Below are 23,657 nucleotides of genomic sequence, written 5' to 3'. Positions count from 1 at the left end.
TGTTACAAAGATGATCAGCAGTGTCTCCCTGTCCCTGGGGCTCTAAGTTAATGTGACTTGACCCCCGTCCACAGTGGTACCCATAATTTCTGTACATTTCTAAGGGATTATTTTCTTGAGGCTTTCTCCGGTTTAGCTTTTTATGTCTGCAAGTGTTTTCTGTTTGGTTTTTGTCCACCTGTATGCAAAATTCAGTGCTTCCACTAGTTAACCACCCCAAATCCACCCATTCTAAGCATTTCCTGAGTTTGTAACTGGACTGAATATCTGAGGAATACAGTCTGTCAACAATTTCAGTAGCTCGTCCATCTTCTCTCTGTACCCTGACTTTCTTTTCTTTCACCCCTTCCCTCTTAAGAGCAAACAAATTGCTCTCTCTGTCTCATGCCACATAGTTTGCTTTCCTCTGAATCCTTGGCTTCAGTTGACATTCCTGCCCTGCAGGACTCACCTACCCCAAGTGGCACTACTGAAGCATTTTCCCAACAAAGGCAATTCTCTCACTAAGCGGAATTCTCATACCAGTTGCCAAGAGAATAAAATGTTCTTCATCTACCCCCCAATAATAAAGTAACAAAAGTTGAGAGTGATTTACTTTCTTTTAGAAAATAAATTAGAACAGACTCAAGGTTATCTCAGTAATAATAGCACTCTCTCTCTCCCTTGCATTCCAATATGCTGTGTTGAATGGGAAAGAAAGGCATGAAGTTACAGCTTGCTCAAAGGGAATTGAGCGTAGGGGTGCTATCTGTGTATGACAGGGGACAAAGAAACCTCTTCTACTTTGCCTGATTCCTGAAGAATTGTTATCTAGCATCTACTCCTACATCCCCAAAGTTGAATTTACAACCTCCTAGAGCAGCAGTTTTTTGGGCAATACTGACAATTTAGACAATTTTCCTTTGTATTAAACTGATATCAACCTTCTGGAGCTTCTGTCCTTGTATTCTAACCCTATTTTCATGAACTCTGACTAATTTGACTTCAGTTACATTATATACTCTACATCCCAAAATGTATACTTCAGAAACTACTTTCCTGCTCCAAATGTCTTGGCGGTTCTCCATTCCTGAGAGAATAAAATCTTATCTCCTTAGCAGAATTGTCAATATCCTTGATAAAGAGGATTCAAACATCCCTTTCCACCTTAACCCTCTGCTTTCTCCTTGTCTTTTGTTTCCTGTTGTCCAAGTTCCTCTAATTCCCCAAGTAGATAGGTCACTTTACTTGTTTTTATCCTGCTTTCCTGCCATTTTTTAAAAAGCTTCCCACCTGTCCCATCTCCACTGATCCACATCTTATTTATTTTCCAGTGGTACACTTACCATGAAGCCTTCCTTGATTTCTCCAAATGAGTTGCTGCTGTCTCTGGGCTCCCTATTGTTACTATATATATGTGTGTATAAATATACATATACACATATGTACATATACATATATGTGTGTATATATTTTTTAAGTTTATTTATTTATTGAGACAGAGACAACATCAGTGGGGAGGGGGCAGAGAGAGGGAGAGAGAGAATCCTAAGCCTGACACAGGGCTCAAACCCACGAAACCATCAGCTCATGACCCAAGCTGAAACCATGGGTTGGTTGCTCAACTGACTGAGCCACCCGGGTGCCCTTCCTTATTACTGTAGATCTGTGCTGTCCAATATAGTAGCAAGTAGCCACACGTGACTATTGAGCACGTGAAGTGTAGCTAGTCCAAATTGAGATATGTTGTTAAATATAAATTACATCCTGGATTCAAAGACTTAGTACAAAAACAGGGTGTAAACATCTCATTAATAATTTTTTATATTTACTCTGTGTTGAACTGATAAGATTTTGGTTATATGGGTTCATGTAAAATATATTATTAAGTTAATTTCACCTTAAAAACTTTTCCAGTGTGGCTACTAGAAAATTTAAAATTACATATGTGGCTTACATTGTAATTCTCTTGAACAGCTCTGCTCTGCTTTAGACCATTATATGGGATTCAGTGTTCAGCACCTTGTACTATCACTCTGTGCATTTCACTCCCTGCTGCTAGACTTTAAATTCTCTGAGGCCAGGACTTATAACCTGTTATTCCTCACTACTCCCCCAAAGAGCCTTTTATTCAGCGGATGTGCAATATATGCTAATGAAACAAAACAGAAAACTTTTTGTTAGAAGGAGTCAGAAATTCAAATGCCTACAGAGACCAGACAGGTAACAAAATTACATGAAGTGAGCTAGGTTTAATGGATCTTGATGTCAGGGGCACAGTAGGATTTAGGGGTCAATTAGCAGTGACTGTGGTCACCTGGAGATTCACAGCTCTGTAAAGGAGGCAGCCACTTCTCCCCATCAGCTAAAATATTGCCACATAGGAATGTAGGTCTAGAGTTGCCTAGTTCCAATCTTTTGAGAGAAACTGGATATCTGGACTTTTATATGAATATAACTTGATTTTTATATTGGCCTAATTCTTTAAAAAGTTTGTGTGAGCCAACCAAAACAGTTTGGTGGCCTGGTTACAGCCTGAAAGTTACCAGTTTGTGCTTCTTATCTAAAGGATAAAATGAAATTTACTTGCAGTACCATGTTAGGAAAGAGTAAAACTATTTATTATTGTGGTTTTGATCAAGAAGGGACTGAAATTTGGGCCCTTGAATTTGCAGATTGTTCAGAAATTTATTGGTAGATGATATTTCCAAACATTTCAAATACTTTGTTAAAAAACATATCCTTCTGCAGAATTTATCAAGACTTAGACCCTTATGGGAAAAAAAGACAGATGTGGAGTCTATGAAATACTTATTGACAGAAGTGTGAGACTGTCAACTTAATGCAAAGGGAATAAAGTGTCTTTCATTCTTAAGTCTGTAACTATTTAGAGTTAAGGAAATGGTCAAAGAAACTGTCACCTACTGAATTTTCAGAGTTCACGTTGTCTGTGTGTTTTCAGAAAGAATCTTGTGGTTGACTGTTGTCCATACATGAAATGACAAAGTTAGAATGAGCTGAATACTAGTCAGAATAATGTTATTTTTAAATGACAGTGTGCTGCTTCTAAGGTAGATTAGCAGTACTCCTTCTTTGGATTTCATTTCTTTGAAATCCAAAATCAATAGACCAAGTAATGCAAAAGAACTCTGCTTAGAATTGTATTGTGTGTTGAACAGATTCTTATTAATCATTTCCTTTTTTTTTGGTGATTTTATAAAGCTCAGTAACCCATAGTCCTAACAATATCAGAATTAGCTTACCAAAGGGGTCATTATTCTATTAAGTAGTAAAATAAATGAAGATATGTATAAGTGCACTTCAATTTCAGTTTTGTTATTTTGCATGTAACTTGAGCACCTGATATCAAAGATTCTATTTACAGTGTTGTCTTTGAAAGTCATCTGTCATGTATAAATGAGTTTCTGAGCATTTAAAAAATCTCCTAAGCAAACAGAAAGAAGGAGCATGTTATACGATATGAAATCAATGAATTAAGATAATACAGTATTCTCTTAGGCAAATTATGCTGTGTAATTAAAAGCTAGGAACAGTTAATATAGAAATCTGAAATATATTTAGATTGTTAGTCAAGTATCAGTGAACTGTAAATTCATTCTGATTTGTCATTAGCCTTTGAGTAAGTCCTGAAATGTTTCTGTTCCTCAGTTTCCCCATTTCCAAAGTAGTTGTAATAATCCCATTTATCTCTTTAACATAATCATATACTGGTGTAGAAGACAGTACTTTTTCTGGCAAAGTATTCTGACATCTGGACAGATAGATGTGGTTGTCATTTCTACAGTATATTGATGTAACAAACATTTTATAAGAACAGCCTACCTTGCTTTATAGCATCTTATTTTTTACAAAACCAGAGAGCAGCTATTATATTATTATTTAGCTTTACAAACCTGTTATGAAGAGTAGAATAACCATAGAAATTAAGATGATCATATGTCAGCTATATATTTGGATAAATGACATAATAACCATAACATTAATGGAAATCTCTTAATGAGATTCCCAAATGAGAATTCCAAATAAGAAAAAAAACTGTCATTGTTCATATTCCCTTCCAGTCCTAGTCCAAATGCATTTGATTGACCTTTTTACATAACTGTAATCATAATAAACATAAAATTTAGTATTGTCTTTTGTGACAATATACTCTATTTCCCCATGTTTTTTCTTTTTATTTCATTTTTTTAAGTTTTTCATTTTAATTCCACTATCATTAACATACAGTATTATATTATTTTCAGGTGTGCCATAGTGATTCAATAATTCTAAACATTACTCACTCCTCATATGATAAGTGTACTCTTAATTCCCTTTACCTATTTCACCCATCCCGCTACCCTGCTCCCCTCTGGTAACCATCAGTTTGTTGTTTACAGTTAAGGGTCTGTTTTTTGGATTGTCTCTTTTTTTTTTCCTCTGTTTTATTTCTTAAATTCCACGTATGAATGAGATCATATGGTATTTGTCTTTCTCTGGCTTATTTCATTTAGCATTATACCCTCTAGATCTATCCATGTTGTTGCAAATGGCAAGATTTCATTCTGTTTTATGGTTGAATAATACTCTGTTGTATAAACACACCACCTCTTCTTTATCCATTTATCTATTGATGGACACTTGGGCTGCTTCCATAATGTGGCTATTTTAAATAATGCTGCAATAAATATAGAAGTACATGTATCCCTTTGAATTTGTGTTTTTGTAGTTTTTAGATAAATACCCAGTAGTGCAATTATTTGATGGTAGGGTAGTTCTATTTTTGACTTTTTAAAAAAGTTTTATTTATTTTTGAGAGGGGGTGGAGGAGGGGCAGAGAGAAAGGCAGAGAGAGAATTCCAGGTGGGATTTACACCACGGGGCTCAAACTCATGAACAATGAGACCATGACCTGAGCTGAAATCAAGAGTTGGATGCTTAACTGACTAAGCCACACAGGTGCTCCAATAATTCTTTTTTTAATTTTATGAGAAACTTCCATACTGTTTTCCATAATGGCTCCACCATTTTTCAGTCCTACCAAGAGTGCACAAGTGTTCTATTTTCTCCATATCTTCACCAAAACTTGTTTTGGTGTCTTTTTGATACTACCCATTCTGACAGGTGTGAGGTGATATCTCATTGTAGTTTTTTTCACTGTAGTTTTGATTTGCACTTCCTTGATGATGAGTGATGTTGAGCTATTTTGCCCATATTTCTGCATAGTTTTTAAAACCACCATTTTATATGGCTGTGTAACGCTCCTTTAAATAAAGGTATCATAATTTACTTAACTATTTTTCTATTGGTGGTAATCTGGCTTTATTAACTCTTTAAAGGAAGATACCCCAGAAAGGAATAGTAAAAAGTTAAAAGTGTTCCACCTTAACTGGTGGGAAGTAGGTTGTTGATGACAAAAGGCTTTAAGGTGTCTGTCACCTCCCTGAGTGTGGGATCACCTGCACAGGCCAACGGTCTTGTACAACAGAGTGCAGCCGAAGTCAGTGGTAAAGACACAGATTGGGAGGATTTTGGCATGTAAAGGTCATTCAAGACATGGGACTACAATGTGTATAGTTCAAGAGAAACTGAGGACAGGACTCTAAAGGACAGTCATATTTAAAGGACAAACAGAGGGAGCAGAATGCAAAGGAGATGAAGAAGGAATGGTTAGAAAAACAGTAGTGTTATAGAAACAAAGAGAAACTGTGGCTGTCAGTGATGGTGTGACTTGCATAGGGGCAGAGCTGACTCTGGAATCTAGGGCTACTGATTTCTCGCCTAGACATAGTTCCACCACTCCTGAGGTAGGCACAAATTCCTTCCTTAACATTTTTGATTTTCTGCCTGGTTTCAGTCAAGGATAGGATGCCTCCATCTTCCTAGATCTCTTTTGATTCTTTTAAAATTATGTTAATTTCTCAATCTGAATGTGTTAACAGAATAGCTTGATTTAAAAAAAGTGATGTTTTGTCTATTTCCAGTGCTATATTATAGCAATAGTTCCCAAAAGTTGGTTCAAGGATGCTGCCAGTTTCAGTTTCATTAGATTTGAGAGGGCTTCACAGGTTTGCATTTTTAATAAGCTCCCAGGTGATTCTGATGTTCATTCAAGTTTCGGAATCCTTGATTTATTAAAAGAATGTAAAAAAGAGATTTTGGAATGGGACATCTACAAGTTTGCCATACCAGAGGTTTAAATAGATAAGGCATATAGTCTCATTTTTCATGACAACTTACTCTCATAAAGAATATATGTTTGCTGAACTTTTGCTCTGATCAGAATACTAGACAGGAATCTGAGGAAATAAAAAAAAAAAACAAAACAAGATAGCATGAATAAATAATAGAAGCAGTCATAATGCACAGAGAGAATGAGATTCCTAGATAGATATTTGTGAAAAGTAACATGCTTCGAAGCTAATCACAGCCCGTGGGAAAAGGAGAGTGGTATAAGAGGATGCTTCCTCCAGGGTCCTTCACCTGTGTAATGCTTTGTTTCTTGCCCTTCTTCATGGGGAGCATGTGTTGCACTAGAATGTGCCTTCTTGGACTTGGCATGAGGTGCCTTGGTTTGGAAGCCTGCTCTGCCCTTGCCAGCTGAGTGGCCCTCAGAGAGTTCCTTAACCTTTCTGAGCCTGAATTTCTTGTCTGTTAAACATGATAACACCAGCATGAAGAATATTTTGACAATGGGAACATGAAATGATATTCATAATTAACTCTCAAAGGAGCAATTTCCAGTGTGCTCACTTTCTAAGGAATGTTTGTGTAATATAAACTTTTTAAATGTTTAAAAATAACTGGTTTTAAATATTCTTTTGTTGTTTGGGTGTGGTGTGTATTTAACTTGGTGTCCCTTTTTTTTTTAAACAACTTTATTGAGCTGTAATGTAAACATATAATTCACATGCATAAATTCAACCATTTTAAAGACTTTACAGTTCAACGACTTTTAGCAAATTTACCTAGTTGTGCAACCATGATCATAATCCAGTCTTAGTAACTTGGTATCTTATAGCAGTGGTTCCTAAAAACTGTGTTAAGGGGACCAGAAGTTCTGGTTTGATAGATCTGGACTGGGGCCTTTTAACCTATGCTTTTTATTAATGAATACAAACATTTCACAGTCTCCTTTAATGTTATATGAAATTTATAGATAAATTCATGACTAAATATTAAAGATTGGTTTTGGAATATGCATTAAAAATTATACCTCCTATTCTTTGTTTCACTGCACTTTAAGTTTGACGTTTTTTTGGCAAGAGTACTTGCCTTTTAAAGTCTTTAATGGGGGCGCCTGGGTGGTACAGTCAGTTAAGTGACTGACTTCGGTTCAGGTCATAATCTCCTGGTTTGTGAGTTCGAGCCGTGCATCGGACTCCGCACTGACAGTGCAAAGCCTGCTTGGACTTCTCTCTCTTTCCCTCTCTCTCTCTGCCCTTCTCCTGCTTGTGCTCTCTTTCTCAATAAATAAACTTTAAAGTCTTTAGCGAATCATTTCCTTTTATTCACATTTATTCCTTTTAGCTAAGTTAAAAATATGACCTTTTAATTGCTAATTTAAATACCTGTCTTTAGTTATTTTCTAAAAGATGGTTTTGATTTTATTATAAAAGCTTGTGTGCTTTTAAAATCTTTCCTCTATCCTATTATTCCTTTCATTTCATGTGGCCTCTTAGAAACAGGTGTTTCTTTGTGGTGAGATTTGACTTAATTATAATAGAAAGAAAGGAGAGGAAGGAACCTTGTTCTGGTAGGTTTGTTGCACTCAGGAGGCTCTTTAGTAAGCATTGTAATGAACCTTGTTCTAGTTGACGAATGAACAGATTTTATCTTTATTTAGAGACTCTGCTAGATCGGAAGAGTAATATGGAAAGATTTTGCTTTAAACAATATCTTAGAGCTAAAAAGACTAATTTGAGTGATCTTTTCCCACTGACTTAGGGTTTAAATTCATGAGGACTCTATCACCATTTTTTGTTAGTGTTTTCCTGTTAGACTTAAGGTTTAGTTCTGTCCTTTGTTTGAGGTTTCTGTCAACCTATCTGTTATTGGTTATGACTTAACAATTTTGTTTACATTTAAGTGCATGTCTTAAAATATGAATAATTTTCTGATTTTCATTGGAAAAGCTCAGTTGTGGAGTCTTCAGTGGTCCTCACCTCCCTCAGGCTTCAGTGCAGAGGCCTTCTATTTCATTCTACCTACATAACACTTGCTTCTGTTCCTCTTGATCCCTTTTGTGTGCTTGGTCATTCCCGATATATTTGGAAGTCATTTGCTTACTTGTTTTTTGCCTTTCTCCCTCCACTAGAATGTGAACACCAAGAGATCAGAGACTTTTGTTCACTACTGTATCCCTATGTATAAAACAGTGGCTGGTTCTCAAAAATAATTTCTTGAGTATATGATTATTTTTTATTTTTTATTTATTTTATTTGGAATTTTAAAAGGATTTTATTTATTTATTTATTTATTTATTTATTTATTGGTGTCAAGTTTTTAATTTAAATTCTAGTTAGTTAACACATAATAGTGGTTTCAGGAGTAAAATTTAGGATTCATCACTTACATATAACTCCCAGGGCTCATCACAACAAGTGCCCTCTTTAATACCCATCACTCATTTAGCCCATCCCCCACTCACCTCCCCTCCAGCAACTTTCAGTTCTGTTCTCTATGATTAAGAGTCTCTTATGGTTTGCCTCCCTTTCTTGTTTCTTTTTCCTTCCCCTATGTTCATCTGTTTTGTTTCTTAAATTCCACATATGAGGGTTATCAATTGCTATTTAGTTTTCTCTGACTGATTTATGTTGCTTAGCACAACAGATTCTAGTTCCATCCATGTCATTGTAAATGGTAAGATTTCATTCTTTTTAATGGCAGAGTAATATTCCATTGCAAATATTTACCACCTCTTCTTTATCATATTATAGATAATTTATCTATAAATTATCCATTTATCAACGGACATTTGGTCTCTTTCCATAACCTGGCTATTGTTAATAATACTGCTCTAAACATCGTGGTACATGTGCCCCTTTAAATCAGTATTTTTGTATTCTTTGGGTAAACACCTAGTAGTGCAATTGCTGGGTCATAGGGTAGTTCTATTTTTAACTTTTTGAGGGACCTCCATACTGTTTTTCAGAGTGGCTGTACCTGTTTGCATTCCCACCGTCAGTGTAAGAAGGTTCCTCTTTCTCCACATCCTTGCCAACATCTGTTGTTTCCGGTGTTGTTAATTTTAGCCATTCTGACAGATGTGAGGTGGTATCTCATCACAGTTTTAATTTGTATTTCCCTGATGATGAGTGATGTTGAGCATCTTTTCATATGTCTGCTGGCCATCTGTATGTCTTCTTTGGAAAAATGTCTATTCATGTCTTCTGCCCATTTCTTAACTGGATTATTTGTTTTTTGGTGTTGAGTTTAATGAGTTCTTTATATATTTTGAATACTCACCCTTCATCCAATATGTCATTTGCAAATATCTTCTCCCATTCCATAGACTGCCTTTAACTTCACTGATTTTTTTTCCCCCTTGGCTGTGCAGAAGCTTTTTATCTTTTTTGTTTTAATGTTTTAGAAGCTTTTTATCTTAATGAAGTCCCAATAGTTCATGTTTGCTTTTGTTTCCATTGCCTCCAGAGACATATCTAGTAAGAAGTTGCTATGGCCCAAGGGCGCCTGGGTGGCTCAGTTGGTTAAGTGTCCCAACTTTGGCTCAGGTCATGCATGATCTTGCAGTTCGTGGGTTCGAGCCTCACATTGGGCTCTGTGCTGACAGCTCAAAGCCTGGAGCCTGCTTCAGATTCTGTGTTTCCCTCTCTCTCTCTCTGCCCCTCCCCAACTCCTGCTCTGTCTCTCTGTCTCAACATTAAACAAAAATTAAAAAAAAAAAAGTTGCTATGGCCGAGATCAAAGAGGTTGCTGCTTATCTTCTGTAGGATTTTGATGGTTTCCTGTCCCACATTTAGGTCTTACATCCATTTTGAATTTTTTTGTGTATGGTGTAAGAAAGTGGTCCAGGTTCATTCTTCTGTATGTTGCTATTCAGTTTTCCCCACACCATTTGTTGAAGAGACAGTCTTTTTACTTTTTTAAAAAATTTTTTTTCATGTTTATGTATTTTTGAGAGATAGACAGAGCATGAGTGAGGGAGGGGCAGAGAGAGAGAGAGGGAGATACAGAATCCAAAGCAGGCTCCAGGCTCTGAGCTGTCATCACAGAGCCTGATGTGGGGCTCAAACTCACGAACCGTGAGATCATGACCTGAGCCGAAGTCGGACGCTTAATGACTGAGCCACCCGGGTGCCCCAAGACTGTCTTTTTTCCATTGGATATTCTTTCCTGCTTTGTTGAAGATTAGTTGACCATATAGTTATGGTTCCATTGCTGGATTTTCTATTCTATTCCATTGATCTATGTGTCTGTTCTTGTGCCAATATCATACTGTCTTGATGACTACCTCTTTGTAATATAGCTTGAAGTCCAGAATTGTGATGCCTCCAGCTTTTCTTTTCTTTTTCAGGATTACTTTAGCTATTTGGGGTCTTTTGTGATTCCATACAAATTTTAGGATTGTTTGTTCTAGCTCTGTGTAAAATGTGCTTGGTGTCTTGATAGAGATTGGATTAAATGTATAGATTGCTTTGGGTAGTATAGACATTTTAACAATATTTGTTCTTTCAGTCCATGAGCATGGATGTTTTTCCATTTCTTTCTGTTCTCTTCAATTTCTTTCATAAGTGTTGTATAGTTTTCAGAGTACAGATCTTTTACCTCTTTGGGTAGGTTTATTCTTAGGTATCTTAATAGTTTTCAGTGCGAATGTAAATGAGATTGATTCCTTGATTTCTCTTTTTGCTGCTCATTTTTGGTGTATAGAAATGCAACCAATTTCTGTACGTTGATTTTATATCCTGTGACTTTGCTGAATTCTTGTATTAGTTCTAGCAATGTTTTGGTGGAGTCTTTCAGGTTTTTTGTATAGAGTATCATGACATCTGCAAATAGTGAAAATTTGACTTCTCCCTTGCTAATTTGGATGCCTTTTATTTCTTTTTGTTGTCTGATTGCTGAAACTAGGAGTTCCACTACTATGTTAAATAAAAATGAGGAAAAACTTTCAGTTTCTACCCATTGGGGATTATATTAGCTCTGGGTCTTTTGTATATGGCCTTTATGATGTTGAGGTATATTCCCTCTATCTCTCTACTTTGTTGAGGATTTTTATCAGGAGCAGATGCTGTACCTTGTCAAATGCCTTTTCTGTATCTATTGAGAGGATTATATAATTCTTATCCTTTCTTAATATGATTATCATGTTGATTGATTTGTGAATATTGAACCATCCCTGCAGACCAGGAATAAATCCCACATGATTGTGGTGAAGGATTCTTTTAATGTACTGTTGGATTTGATTTGTTAGTATCTTGTTGAGAATTTTTGCATCTATGTTCATTAGGAATATTGCCTGTAATTCTCCTTTTTAGTGGGGTCTTTGTCTGGTCTTGGAATCACGGTAATGCTGGCCTTGTAGAATGAGTTTGGAAGTTTTCCTTCCATTTCTATTTTTCAGAACAGTTTGAAAAGAACACATATTAATTCTTCTTTAAATGTTTAGCAGAATTCCCCCGGGAAGCCATCTGGCCCTGGACTTTTGTTTGCTGAGAGATTTTTGATTACTGATTCAGTTTCTTTTCTGGTTATGAATCTGTTCAAATTTTCTATTTCTTCCAGTTTCAGTTTTGGTAGTCTGTATGTTTCTAGGAATTCTTCCAGATTACCCAATTTGTTGGTATATCATTTTTCATAATATTCTCTTATACTTATTTGTATTTCTGTGGTGTTGGTTGTGATCTCTCTTCTTTCATTCATGATTTTATTTATCTGGGTCCCTTCTCTTTTCTTTTTGAGAAGTATGGCTAGGGGTTTATCAATTTTATTAATTCTTTCAAAAACCACCTCCTAGTTTCATTGATCTGTTCTGCTGGGTTTTTTGTTTGTTTGTTTGTTTGTTTGTTTGTTTCTATATCATTTATTTCTGCTCTGATCTTTATCATTTCCCCTCTGCTGACTTCAGTCTTCATTGCCATTGCTTTATAGCTCATGTGGGTGTAAGGTTAGGTTGTATATTTGAAAATTCTCTTGCTTCTTGAGGTAGACCTGTATTGCTATGTACTTCCCTGTTATGAATGCTTTTGCTGTCTCCCAAAGGTTTTGGATTGTTGTGTTTTCATTTTCATTTGTTTTCATGTATTTTTTTAATTTCTTTTTAAGTTTCCTGGTTGACCCATTCATTCTTTAATAGGATGTTCTTTAACCTTCATGTATTTGAGGGCTTTCCAAATTTTTTATTGTGTTTGACTTCAAGTTTCATAGCATTGTGATCTGAAAATATATATGGTATGATCTCGAATTTTTGTACTTATTGAAGGCTGATTTGTGACCCAGTATGTGATCTGTTCTGGAGAATGTTCCATGTGCCCTTGAAAAGAATGTGTATTCTGCTGCTTTAGTATGAAATGTTTGGAATATATCTATTAAGTCCATTTGGTCCAGTGTGTCATTCAAAGCAATTGTTTCCTTGTTGATTTTCTGCTTAGATGTTCTGTCCATTGCTGTAAGTGAGGTGTTAAAGTCCCCTACTATTATTGTGTTATTATCAGTGTGTTTCTTTATGTTTGTTATTAATTGATTTATATATTTGGGTGCCATCAAGTTTGGGCCATAAATATTTATAATTGTTAGATCTTCTGGTTCGATAGACCCCTTTATTATGATATAGTGGCCTTCTTCATTTCTTGTTATAGTCTTTGTCTTAAAATCTAGTTTGTCTGACATAAGTATGGTTACTCCAGGTTTCTTTTGACATCCATTAGCATGATAAATTGTTCCCCATCCCCTCACTTGCCGTCTGTAGGTGTATTTAGGTCTAAAGTGAGTCTTTTGTAGTCAGCATATAGATAGGTCTTTTTCTCCTCTCAATTCTGATATGCTATGTCTTTTGATTGGAATATTTACTCTATTTACATTCAGAATGTTTATTGATAGATTTGAATTTAGTGCCATTGTATCACATGTAAAGTCATTGTTTCTGGAGATTTTCTCTGTTCCTTTGTAGTCTTTGTTGCTTTTGGTCTTTCTTTCCCACTCAAAGAGTCCTCTTTAACATTTGTTGCAGGGCTGGTTTAATGGTCATGAAGTCCTTTAGTTTTTGTTTGTCTGGGAAACTCTTTTGTCTCTCCTATTCTGAATGACACCTTTGCTGGATAAAGTATTATTGGCTGCATATTTTCCCCATTCAGCATGTTGAAGATATCATGCCACTCCCCTCTGGCCTGACAAGTTTCTGTGGATAGATCTGCTGCTAACCATATTTGTCTTCCCTTGGAGGTTAGGGATTTCTTTTCCCTTGCTACTTTTAGGATTTTTTTCTTTATCTCTGTATTTTGCAAATTTTATTCCAATATGCCTTTGTGTTGGCCTGCTTTTGTTAATTTTTATGGGAGTTCTCTGTGCCTCCTGGATTTGTATGTCTCTTTCCCCCAGATTTAGGAAGTTTTCAGCTATAATTTGCTCAAATAAACCTTCTGATCCTTTTTCCGCTCTTCTTCTGAGACTCCTATGATATGAATGCTATCATGCTATACAGAGTTGCTGAGTTCCTTAAGTCTACATTCATGATCAAATAGTGTTCTTCCACTCTTCTTTTTAGCTTCATTATTTTCTATAATTTTATCTTCTATATCACTTATTCATTCCTCTGTTTCTTCCATCCTTGTAGTCATTACATCCAGTTAGTTTAGTATCTCAGTTATAACATTTCTTTATTCCAGCCAGAATAATTTTAGGTCTTTTTTCTTAAATTTTTAAAAATGTTTATTTTTGAGAGAGAAAGAGAGACGGAAAGTGAGCAGAGGAGGGGCATGGCAGAGAGAGAGAAGGAGACACAGAATCTGAAGCAGGCTCTAGGCCCGAAGCTGTCAGCACAGAGCCTAATGCAGACCTTAAACTCATGAGCCATGAGATCATGACCTGAAATGGTTGGATGCTTAACCAACTGAGCCACCCAGGTGCCCCATTTTAGGTCTTTTATCTGTGTTTTCTCTGCTTTTCTTAAGCCCAGCTAGTATCCATATGATTGTCTTTTTAAATTCTGGTTCAGGCATATTACTTATGTCAGTTTTGATTAGATTCCTGGCCATGGCCTTTTCTTCTTCTTTCCTTTAGGATGAATTCCTCCATCTTGGCGTTTTGTCTAGGTCTCTGTCTTTTGTGTGTTAAGAAAGCCTATTACATTTCCTGCTCCTGAGAGTAATAGCTATATTAAGAAGATGTCATATACAGTCCAGGGCCTGGTGCTTCAGAAAGTGTTTCTTGTGTCTGTTACGTGCACTCTGCTGTTGTGTTTTGGCTGCTTTTCACCTCAGGTCAGTCCTCTGCAGAGTTTCTCCTTGCCTGCAGTGGGGAGTGTTTGAACCTTGTTCAGGGTGTGGTGAGTTTCAACTAGGTGTTTTGATCTGCTTATTAAAACAGATCTAGGGTGCCTGGGTGGCTCAGTTGGTAAAGCATCCGACTTTGGCCTCAGGTCATGATCTCGCGGTCTGTGAGTTAGAGCCCCGCGTCAAGCTCTGTGCTGACAGCTCAGAGCCTGGAGCCTGTTTCAGATTCTGTGTCTCCCTCTCTCTATGACCCTCCACTGTTCATGCTCTGTCTCCCTCTGTCTCAAAAATAAATAAACGTTAAAAAAAATTTAAAAAAAGAGGCTAGATCCTATTCTACTAGATCTGAAGTTTTGCAGCACTTTATGGTCAGTAGACTTGGTGCATTTGGAGGTTTGTGCTGGTCCTCCGAGGGAGGGGCTTGCCTCTCTTATTCTGGGAGGGGGAGTTTACTCCTGCTCCTGTTCAGGAAGCTGTCACAGAAGAGCGAACAATCTCCCCTCACTTGTCCCAGGCATTCCTCAGATCCCTGCCTTCATCCTGTGTGTGTCCGAGCCATCTGCCCATTCAGTGGCACAGTGCCTGTGTTTTATTTTAGGCATGCTGCCTGGGTTTCAAAACTCCAAATTTTAGGAACCCCATGCAGCAAGGACCCGCACCAGTCCTCTGGGGGTAGGTCTCACCACACTGTGGCTGGTACCAGTTTGTTCCAGAAGAGCAGTTGCACAAACTCACAGGGGCTTGGAGTTTATGGTAATAAAGTGCAGCAAAAAGCCAGTGTCCAAGTTGGCTACCCTCAGCAGGTGTCTCTGCTCCCATGCTAATGAGTGGGCAGTGCAATGGTGCCCGCCAGCTCTTTTGTTCCCAGAGAGGCAGTGCTACCTCTCCCAAATGCACTCCAAGAAGGGGAACTGCCTCTCCTAGTGTGACCCAGGGGATCCTTAGACCATGCTGTCCATTCCCAGGCCTCTGCCCTCCTTCTCTGGCACTGCTATGCCTGCCAGACTCAACTCAAGTGATGGCATAGACTTCTAAAACTTGTATTTGAGCTCCACTGCTTGTGAAAACTTGTGATAATCAGCCCTTCTCATTTTCCTAGTCAGTGGTTTTGGGGAAGTGTTTTTCTTGTGCAATCCCCTGCCTGTGATCAGGCTCTCTCCCCACATGCAGCACTTGTGATTCATTTCTTCCCCAAATTATGTCTCCGCACCTCCTACCTTCTACAGTGTGGCCCTTTTCTCCCTCTAGTTGTGCAGTTTGTTCTCTCAGTCTTCAGATCGATTTCTTGGGTATTCAGAATGATTTGACATTTATCTGTGTTCAAGGCATGAGGGATAGGGTCCTCTTACTCTGCCATCTTAACTCTAATTTATTTTTTAATAATGGGGCATACTTGTATCCTGGGTTATCTGTCTTCTTTTTTTTTTAATTTTTAAATGTTTATTTATTTTTGAGAGAGAGAGACACTGCGAGCAGGGTAGGGGCAGAGAGAGACACAGAATCTGAAGCAGGCTCCAGGCTCTGAGCTGTCAGCACAGAGTCCAACACAGGGCTCAAACTCACAGACGGTGAGATCATGACCCAAGATGAAGTTAGACGCTTAACTGACTGAGACACCCAGGCACCCCTGTCTTCTTATTTTTTTTACTTGGTTTTTTTTCTTTGTAATCTGGAAATCTTCATTTTTAAATAAGTTTATTTATTTATTTTTGAGAGAGAGCGAGAGCGAGAGTGAGTGTGAGCCGAGGAGGGGCAGAAAGAGAGAGAGGGACAGAGAGAGAATCTCAAATAAGCTCCATGCTGTCAAGCATAAAGCCAGACATGGGGCCAAACTCACTAATCACGAGATCATGACCTGAGCCAAAATCAAGACTCTGATGCTTAACTGACTGAGCTACCCAGGTACCCCTGGAAATCTTCCTCATTAAAAAAAATTTTTTTAATGTTTATTTATTTTTGAGAGAGAGAGAGAGAGAGAGATAAAGCAGGGCAAGGGCAGAGAGAGAGGGGGACAGAGGATCCGAAGCAGACTCTGTGCTGACAGCCGAGAGCCTGATGCAGGGCTCAAACCCACAAACTGTAAGATAATGACCTGAGTTGAAGTTGGACACTTAACTGACTGAGCCACCCAGGTGCCCAAAAATCTTCCTCATTTTTAAAAGCTTTACCATCTGCTATGGATTGCTAAATTTCTGATTTTTATCTGCATATAAAGGTCTGCCCACCCCTGCCCTCCTTCAGTGTTAAGTGGGAGTTCTGGGGGAACCTCTTCCCCTCTGCCTCTTTCCTGGCCTGCCCTCCGTCACCGGTCACCAGCCCTCCCTCTTGACCAGGCAGAGGGTAGAGCCGGCGGGCAGGGGCGTGAGGTGGCCCACAGCCCCCTTCTCTGGTTGCCAGTATTCCCCTGTCCCTTTTTAAAATGAAATGCCCTCATTTGTAAATCCTTAGACGCTTGAGAATAAAACCCCTCCCTTTTCTTCCAAAAAAAAAAAAAAAAAAAAAAGGAAGCAGAGTTCATTACCAACGGCACTTCACTGTGGCTGCAAAAACCTCTGCTCACCTTCACCTTCTTTTCCACTTAATTGCTGTTTCCTGCTAGGTTTCTCAGCTTCATTGTTTATGTTGCCCATGAACTTTGGCAGAAGACATGCAACCCCTGAGTCAAAGACAAAGGATGGTTTATTAGTTACAGAAATAGCAATAACCAGAGTATCATCATTACCTTGTGCCATTTCCCCAAACCTCAGTTCCCACAAGGCAATATGACAAATAGGCGACACCTGCACACATAGTGGGTTATATTATAGTAGAGGAATCCTATGTTTAGAGAATCCAGATCTTTTATAGTAAGCTAAAAACATATTTGTCCTTTGCCACAAAGGGGGGGACATAATCTTTGTAATACTGGGCAGTGAACAAATCTATGGTTGCTGTGAAGAGACACTATCTCCAACTTCCAAGGCTGTTCACTATACAAACATCCTTGAAAAGATGTCCAAAACAAGAGCAGTCATTGCTTCTATTTGCAAGAAAAAAACAACACAATCAGAACCAATCCCTTAAACCATCAACTATCAAGGTTTATCTTATAAAGCTAGGTGACTTTCTTCTTAAGTTTCTATATTGTCCTTTCTAGTTAGCCTTATAGCGGCTTGTGTTAATGATTTCACAGAATCTACTTAGGCCTGCAAAGAGGAAGTCCAGGGCAATTTTACCACCCATAACAACTTTGGTCAGTGAGTTGAAGCTGATCTGAATACAGAGCCAAAATGATATCATTGATCATTTCAGGTAAAGTCAGGAACAGTTTTCTAACTGGAAGACTACCATTATAGGAAAAACTGCTTGTAGGGTAAGTATTAATAATGAGCCAGTTATCCCCTTGGAAGCTCCTTAGAGCAACCTAGGGGATCCTTCCTCGGTTGGAGTGATTTCTTCATTTTGGAGAGATTTCTTCAGTCATCTGAGGGTTTCATGGTCTGTTAATGATATTTGTTTAAATACTTAAAAGTCTCTTGCGCCTTAGGTGCAAATCTCTGTGTCAGAGGAAGTTAATGTTCAGCTTCCATATGAGAGATTTAGTCCTGGGGACACACATGATGTCCCTGGAAAAATAGTATTGTTTACAATTGTTCCTTCAGGTGGCAGAGTGGGGATAAAATTTCCCCCAGAGGGATAGCGAGCGCTTTTTCATGATTAGGCCAACAATAGGCTTAAATTTGCCACTTCCATTTGGCATATGAAGCTTGTCTGACCCTCTGTGTTAGTCATTAAATCTGAGTTGACCCACCCTCAAAATGGGAATAGGCCACAGAGTCAGAAGTTCAGTTTTGACAAGATCCATAGCGGCTTTTCAGAAGGAGTATACCTGGTGTTTGTGTCAAGGAGGCAAGGGTTCCAAAACCCCAGGAGACACCTATGCATGCATGCTGCCTCCTTTTGCTTGAGGCTCCAATAAGCAAAATTAGGCACAGAGTCCTGTAGTTCAATAGGTTCATCAGGGTGGTGGAGCTTCAAAGGTAGAGAATATGTCACCCAGGTGCCCCATCCTAGGTGATTCTAATGTGCAACCAGGGCTGTGGACTAATGACAGGAAGGGCTGAGTTCATCATTTTATATCTCGGGGTGTTAATCTCAGTTTCTGGGTGGAGTGGAGAGACAGGGTAAGGATATTTTTCTTTTTCTAGGACCCCCAAGTTAAGTGATAAGATACAGGGAGCCAAGACCTGCATGGTGCTAGCAGTGTAGTCCGCTTCTGGCTTAAGTCTTAAATTAAAAGTGCAGAATAAATCATTGAATGTCAGGGTGAAAGAAAATATTTCTTCCTGCCTCAGCCAGGAAGAAATAAGATGGTTTCATTGTCTGAAGTGTCTGTTATCCCTCTCTCCTACAGACACTAAGAGAAGAATCATCTCAGTAAAACTCCTTTGGAGTGTGAATTTATGCAATAATTTTCAAAAATTTTAAGAATATATTATATATATATATATATATATATATATATATATATATATATATATATATATATTTGTATTTCCAGCAGAGAAATAACATTTCAAAAATTGCATTTTGGAACTAGATTAGTGAGTCTCTTGCTTATCCCAAACCTTTTAATTTCTATTAAAATAGTGTTTCAGTTATAAAAGTGCTTTCACCCTTCTTCCTTTGAATTACTCAGTTTACTGGTGTATTATTGAAATGGCTTTCAAAAAATATTTTTGGGAACATCAACCTTTCACCAGCCAAAAAGTATTCACAACCAATTTCTGGACAAGCAATGTTATTGTCACACTATTCCCCATGTCAGTCATCAGAGAGAGTTCATTTTCATCATCAGCCTCCCTGCCCCAGCTTCACTTATCTCCATTTGCTGATATCTGTATCCTTAACCATGGTTCTCATGAGATCCACACCTTTATATCCAACTACTTACCAGACATTTATAGCAGAGCAAGTGTCTCAAAAGTGCAATTAATAAAATAAAAAATACATTTCTCTACCTTCTCCACCCTCAAATCTGCTCCTTCTTTTTTTTCTTTTCCTTCTCAAAGGCATCATCCACTCTGTTACCCACATCAGAAGTTGGGTGGTCAGAGTACTTCCCATGTCCAAATTCAGCAGTGATTCTTGCTAGCCCTGCCTCCCGATAATCTCTCACATCTGTCCCTTCCTTGCTTTTGTGGCTCTTCCTTAATTTACACTCTTACCTGAACTCTGATAAACTGCCAGAATTGCCTGTCCCTAGTCCATTATCCACATATTATCTATTATGCCTGAGAGATCTGTCTAAATATATTTTTGATCATTTTATTACCTACTTAAGATTCTTCAATGACTTCATATTAGCCAAAGGATTAGATTTCAACTTGGCACAGAATGGCTGGCCCTTCACCTTTGCAGTTTTTGTGCTACTATGGTGCCTCATGTTGAACTTTTTCTGGCTAACTCAGTATCAATTTGTTTGAAATGGAGTTTGACATGTGAGAATAAGATACTAATTTGTGTTTCTCCATTTTAAATGGAGACATTTTTTTTCTGTTTTTTTGTATGCATTTTTATGAAAAGTATTGCTAAGGTATAACATTATTGTTTGAAATTAATATGTTTTAATAAAATGGCAAAAATTGGGATTATCCTTCCTAAGAAATTCAAAATCTCTGATTATCAACCCTGAGGAAAGTTTAATGATTGAAGACAATTTAGTCTTTTGGAAGTATAAAACATGATCTGATAAGGATTTATAAAATTGGGATTATCCTTCCTAAGAAATTCAAAATCTCTGATTATCAACCCTGAGGAAAGTTTAATGATTGAAGGCAATTTAGTCTTGTTAGAAGTATAAAACATGATCTGATACGGATTTATCTAAAGAAATTTATAAAGTTTAGGTATGTTCTAGGATTTCTTAATTGGGACTTAACTAATTAAGATGTCCCTTACAGTTAACTTAATAAAGTCTTAATTCCTAAGTTCATGTGGAATTTTATGTGGTTCAAATTTTCAATGTATAATACACCTTTCAATTTAAAAAATAACTCAATTGATTCTTTAAAAATGTAGTTGAAGGTGTGATACGCTCACAGGTTTCAAAATCAAAATATGTAAAAACCTATACAATGAAGTTTCCCTCTACCCTGGGCTCCATGTGGTCAGCCTTCTGTACCTCTGTAGTCAGGATACCAGGAATATGTTTCTTACACATCTTTCCAGAGTTCCTTTATGTATATACAAGTAAATACAAATATATATTTTTATTTTTATCCATTTCTAATGCAAATGGTAGTATAATACATACATGGTGTTCTGCACCCTGTGTTGACATGTTTTATATTCACAGAAAATTCAAGAACTAAACTATGGGCTTCATGGAAGTATTAAAGATTTCTTGGATATGTGTTTATAATATGCACTTATCTACTTAAGGATTATCTGAGGCAAATATTGAATTTAAGGTTGGACTCCCCTAGCCCTGAGCAGGTTTGTAAGACTTTTCTCTCCCACCAACTTGCTTATATTTCTTGAATAGAGATTAATCTAATATTAGGCTACAGACAAAATTGAAAATGTAAAACTACAACTAAGAACAGCAATTAATAACATAAATTTCTGGCATTAAATATGATTGACATTTATATTGTCTGTGACAGTATAGCTGTGGATATAATTAAGAATATTTATTGTAATCATGTCAGGATAACTCTTTACAAAAGTAGGCTGTAATCACTCTTCCCTGCCTTGCCACCCACCTCCATCACCCCACTGACTCCAAGCCTGTGTTGCTGGCTGTTGAGGACTTTAATGTAGAGAGGCCACTCTCATTCACTCAGAACTGCCCCAGGCACCCTCCTAGTCATCTGCCCTGCAGCAAGGATCTACAATAGGTCATAGAAATCAATTCAGGGTGGAGAAGAGGGCTCTGGATTTGGCTCTAAAATGTGGGTTCAAGTTCTGGCTCTGTCTCTTATTAGTTAGGTAACCTAATCAATGCATTTAGCTTTTTTTTTTTTTTTTTTTTGAAGTATAGTTGACACATATTACATTAGTTTCAGGTGTTCGATATAGTTATTTGATAAATTTATACATTATGAAGCTTTTAAAAAGTTTTGTAAGACCCATTATTTTCATATGTAAATGAGGCTGGCAGGTAGGTAGTGGGTAATACAAACATAAAATGTGAAAATACCTCATGACCAGCACAGTGTTATTTGAATGTTTCTGTCACCATGACTTCACTTGGATTTCTGAGGAGGAACAGGTTTTGCAAGTAGCTGTGTAAATGTGTGTGTCCAGCAGTGGGAGAATGAGAAATTTTCAGGAAAATAAGCCTGAGGGTTTGTCATTAGAGTTTTGTTTTGAGGTTAGTTATTGTTTGGTTTTGCCCTTTAGTTTTTATCTTAGGCGTGTCCTGATCACCCCAACAAACTTTTGGTTGTATTTGATGGTAAATTTACATAATTTAGTTGGTTCTGGCTTAGAATGGCCTTTCGGCAGGTACTCAGAAATGTGTAGGTTGCTTCCAAAGGCTACTCTCCCTGTAAGACATGATGTAACATGACAGACTCAGTCATCTATGTTAAAGCTTCTCAAAGTTGAGTGAGCATTGGCATCACCTGGAAGACTGTTAAAACACTGATTGCTGGGCCCCACCTCACTATTTCTGGTTCATAGTATCTGGAGTGGAGGATCAAGGGTTTATATTTCTATGGGTTCCTAGGTGATGCTGATGCTAATGCTGATGGTTTAGGGACTGCATTTTAAGAATCACTGATCTAAAACCTAGGGCAGTGTTTCTTAAGGTACGTTTCAAAGAACTGCCTTGTTCAGAAACACATGAGGCTTGGTAAGAATGCAGATCTTTGGTTTCCACCCTAATCTCAAGGAATCAGAGTCTCTGGGATTTGGGAGCTACAGTTTCCATCTCATAGGTGATTCTTATGCATCTTAATGTCTGAGAACCACTGATTTAGGCACAACAATTCTCAACTCTGGTTGCACATTAGAATTATGTGAAGAGTTAAAAAGCTACCAATACTCCCTTCCCCTCACCCTTAAATTCTATTTCAAATGGTCTGGGGTGGGACCCTAGCACCAGGAGTTTTTAAAAAGCACCCTAGGTAATTTTTTTTTAATGTTTATTTGAGAGAGCATGAGTGCGTGCAAGCAAGCATGAGTGAGGGACAGAGAGAGAGGGAGAGAGAGAATCCCAAGCAGGCTCCGCCCTGAGCCCCAACATGGGGCCCGATCCCATGATGGATCGTGAGATCAAGACGTGGGCCGAAATCAAGTCATATGCTTAACTGACTGAGCCACCCAGGTGCCCTGCCCTAGGTGATTCTAATGTGAAGGAAGGGCTGAGTTCATCATTTTATGTCTCAGGGTGTTAAGAATCTGTGGGAATTGTCCTGGGTCTTCCCCGGATTCAGGGGTGATGGGGGTTGCAGCCCAAAGTGGTGGTAAATTGCATCTAAAGCTAAGACTGATAGTCAACAAGAACCACAGGGTAAGTTGAAAAGTATTTTGAGGAGAGTGATTTATCTATATGTTTGTATCTATGTTTATAAGTGATATTGCAAGCTGTGAATCTAATGTTACTTTGCTAATGACATTTTGCATAGTCTGCGATTTAATTAGGGGTGTTTGTCTTATTCTGTATCAGCTAGTGATGTTTCTGGTAGCTCTGTTTATATATATTAAGGACTCTCATATGAAGATACAGATTTGTGTTCTACAGTTGCAGAGGGAAGAGTTAGGAGGTCATATTTCAGCTTAATATAACAAGAGAGCTGTGTGGAGGGAGAGACTAAATAACTGAGGATAGACAGAGATGTTAGAGAAAGAAAAGCAAACACAGGAAGTGATTGTATTTTACCCTTTAGTGACTAGGATTCTAAGTCCATGAGGATGTAGGGAGCAGATAGCTCTGACTGGATTCTCTTGAACTTTTGGGGATATTTAGAACCCTCTCTTAAAAACATTCTGAACTTCTAGCTGCTTCCTTACCCTTGGAGATCTGGAGAACTTCCTAAGGGTCTTGGGACTTGAAGCAAGAGGCCTAGCAGTGTGTATTGAGTTGCAACTTCTCCAGACAGCATCCTGGAACCACTGTGGCATCCTGTCCCTGCCCAGATTTCACTAAAGTTCCAAATTTGGAGCTCTGAAGCCGAGACTTTCCTCTTTATTTTGGAAGCAGTAGTCATGACCCAATGAGCTATATGACACAGAGTT

The 23,657-nt window shown here is 37.9% G+C and overlaps 1 pseudogene; it reads right to left on the bottom strand.

The window, feature by feature from the left end:
• Positions 1-19,724, bottom strand: part of LOC122198781 — a 56,057-nt pseudogene extending 36,333 nt beyond the window's left edge.
• Between the last annotated feature and the right edge of the window lie 3,933 nt (positions 19,725-23,657).

Source organism: Panthera leo, chromosome C2 (genome assembly GCF_018350215.1).
Source record: "Panthera leo isolate Ple1 chromosome C2, P.leo_Ple1_pat1.1, whole genome shotgun sequence".
NCBI classification, from domain to species: Eukaryota; Metazoa; Chordata; class Mammalia; order Carnivora; family Felidae; genus Panthera; species Panthera leo.
This window is presented reverse-complemented; position numbering and strand designations above follow the sequence as displayed.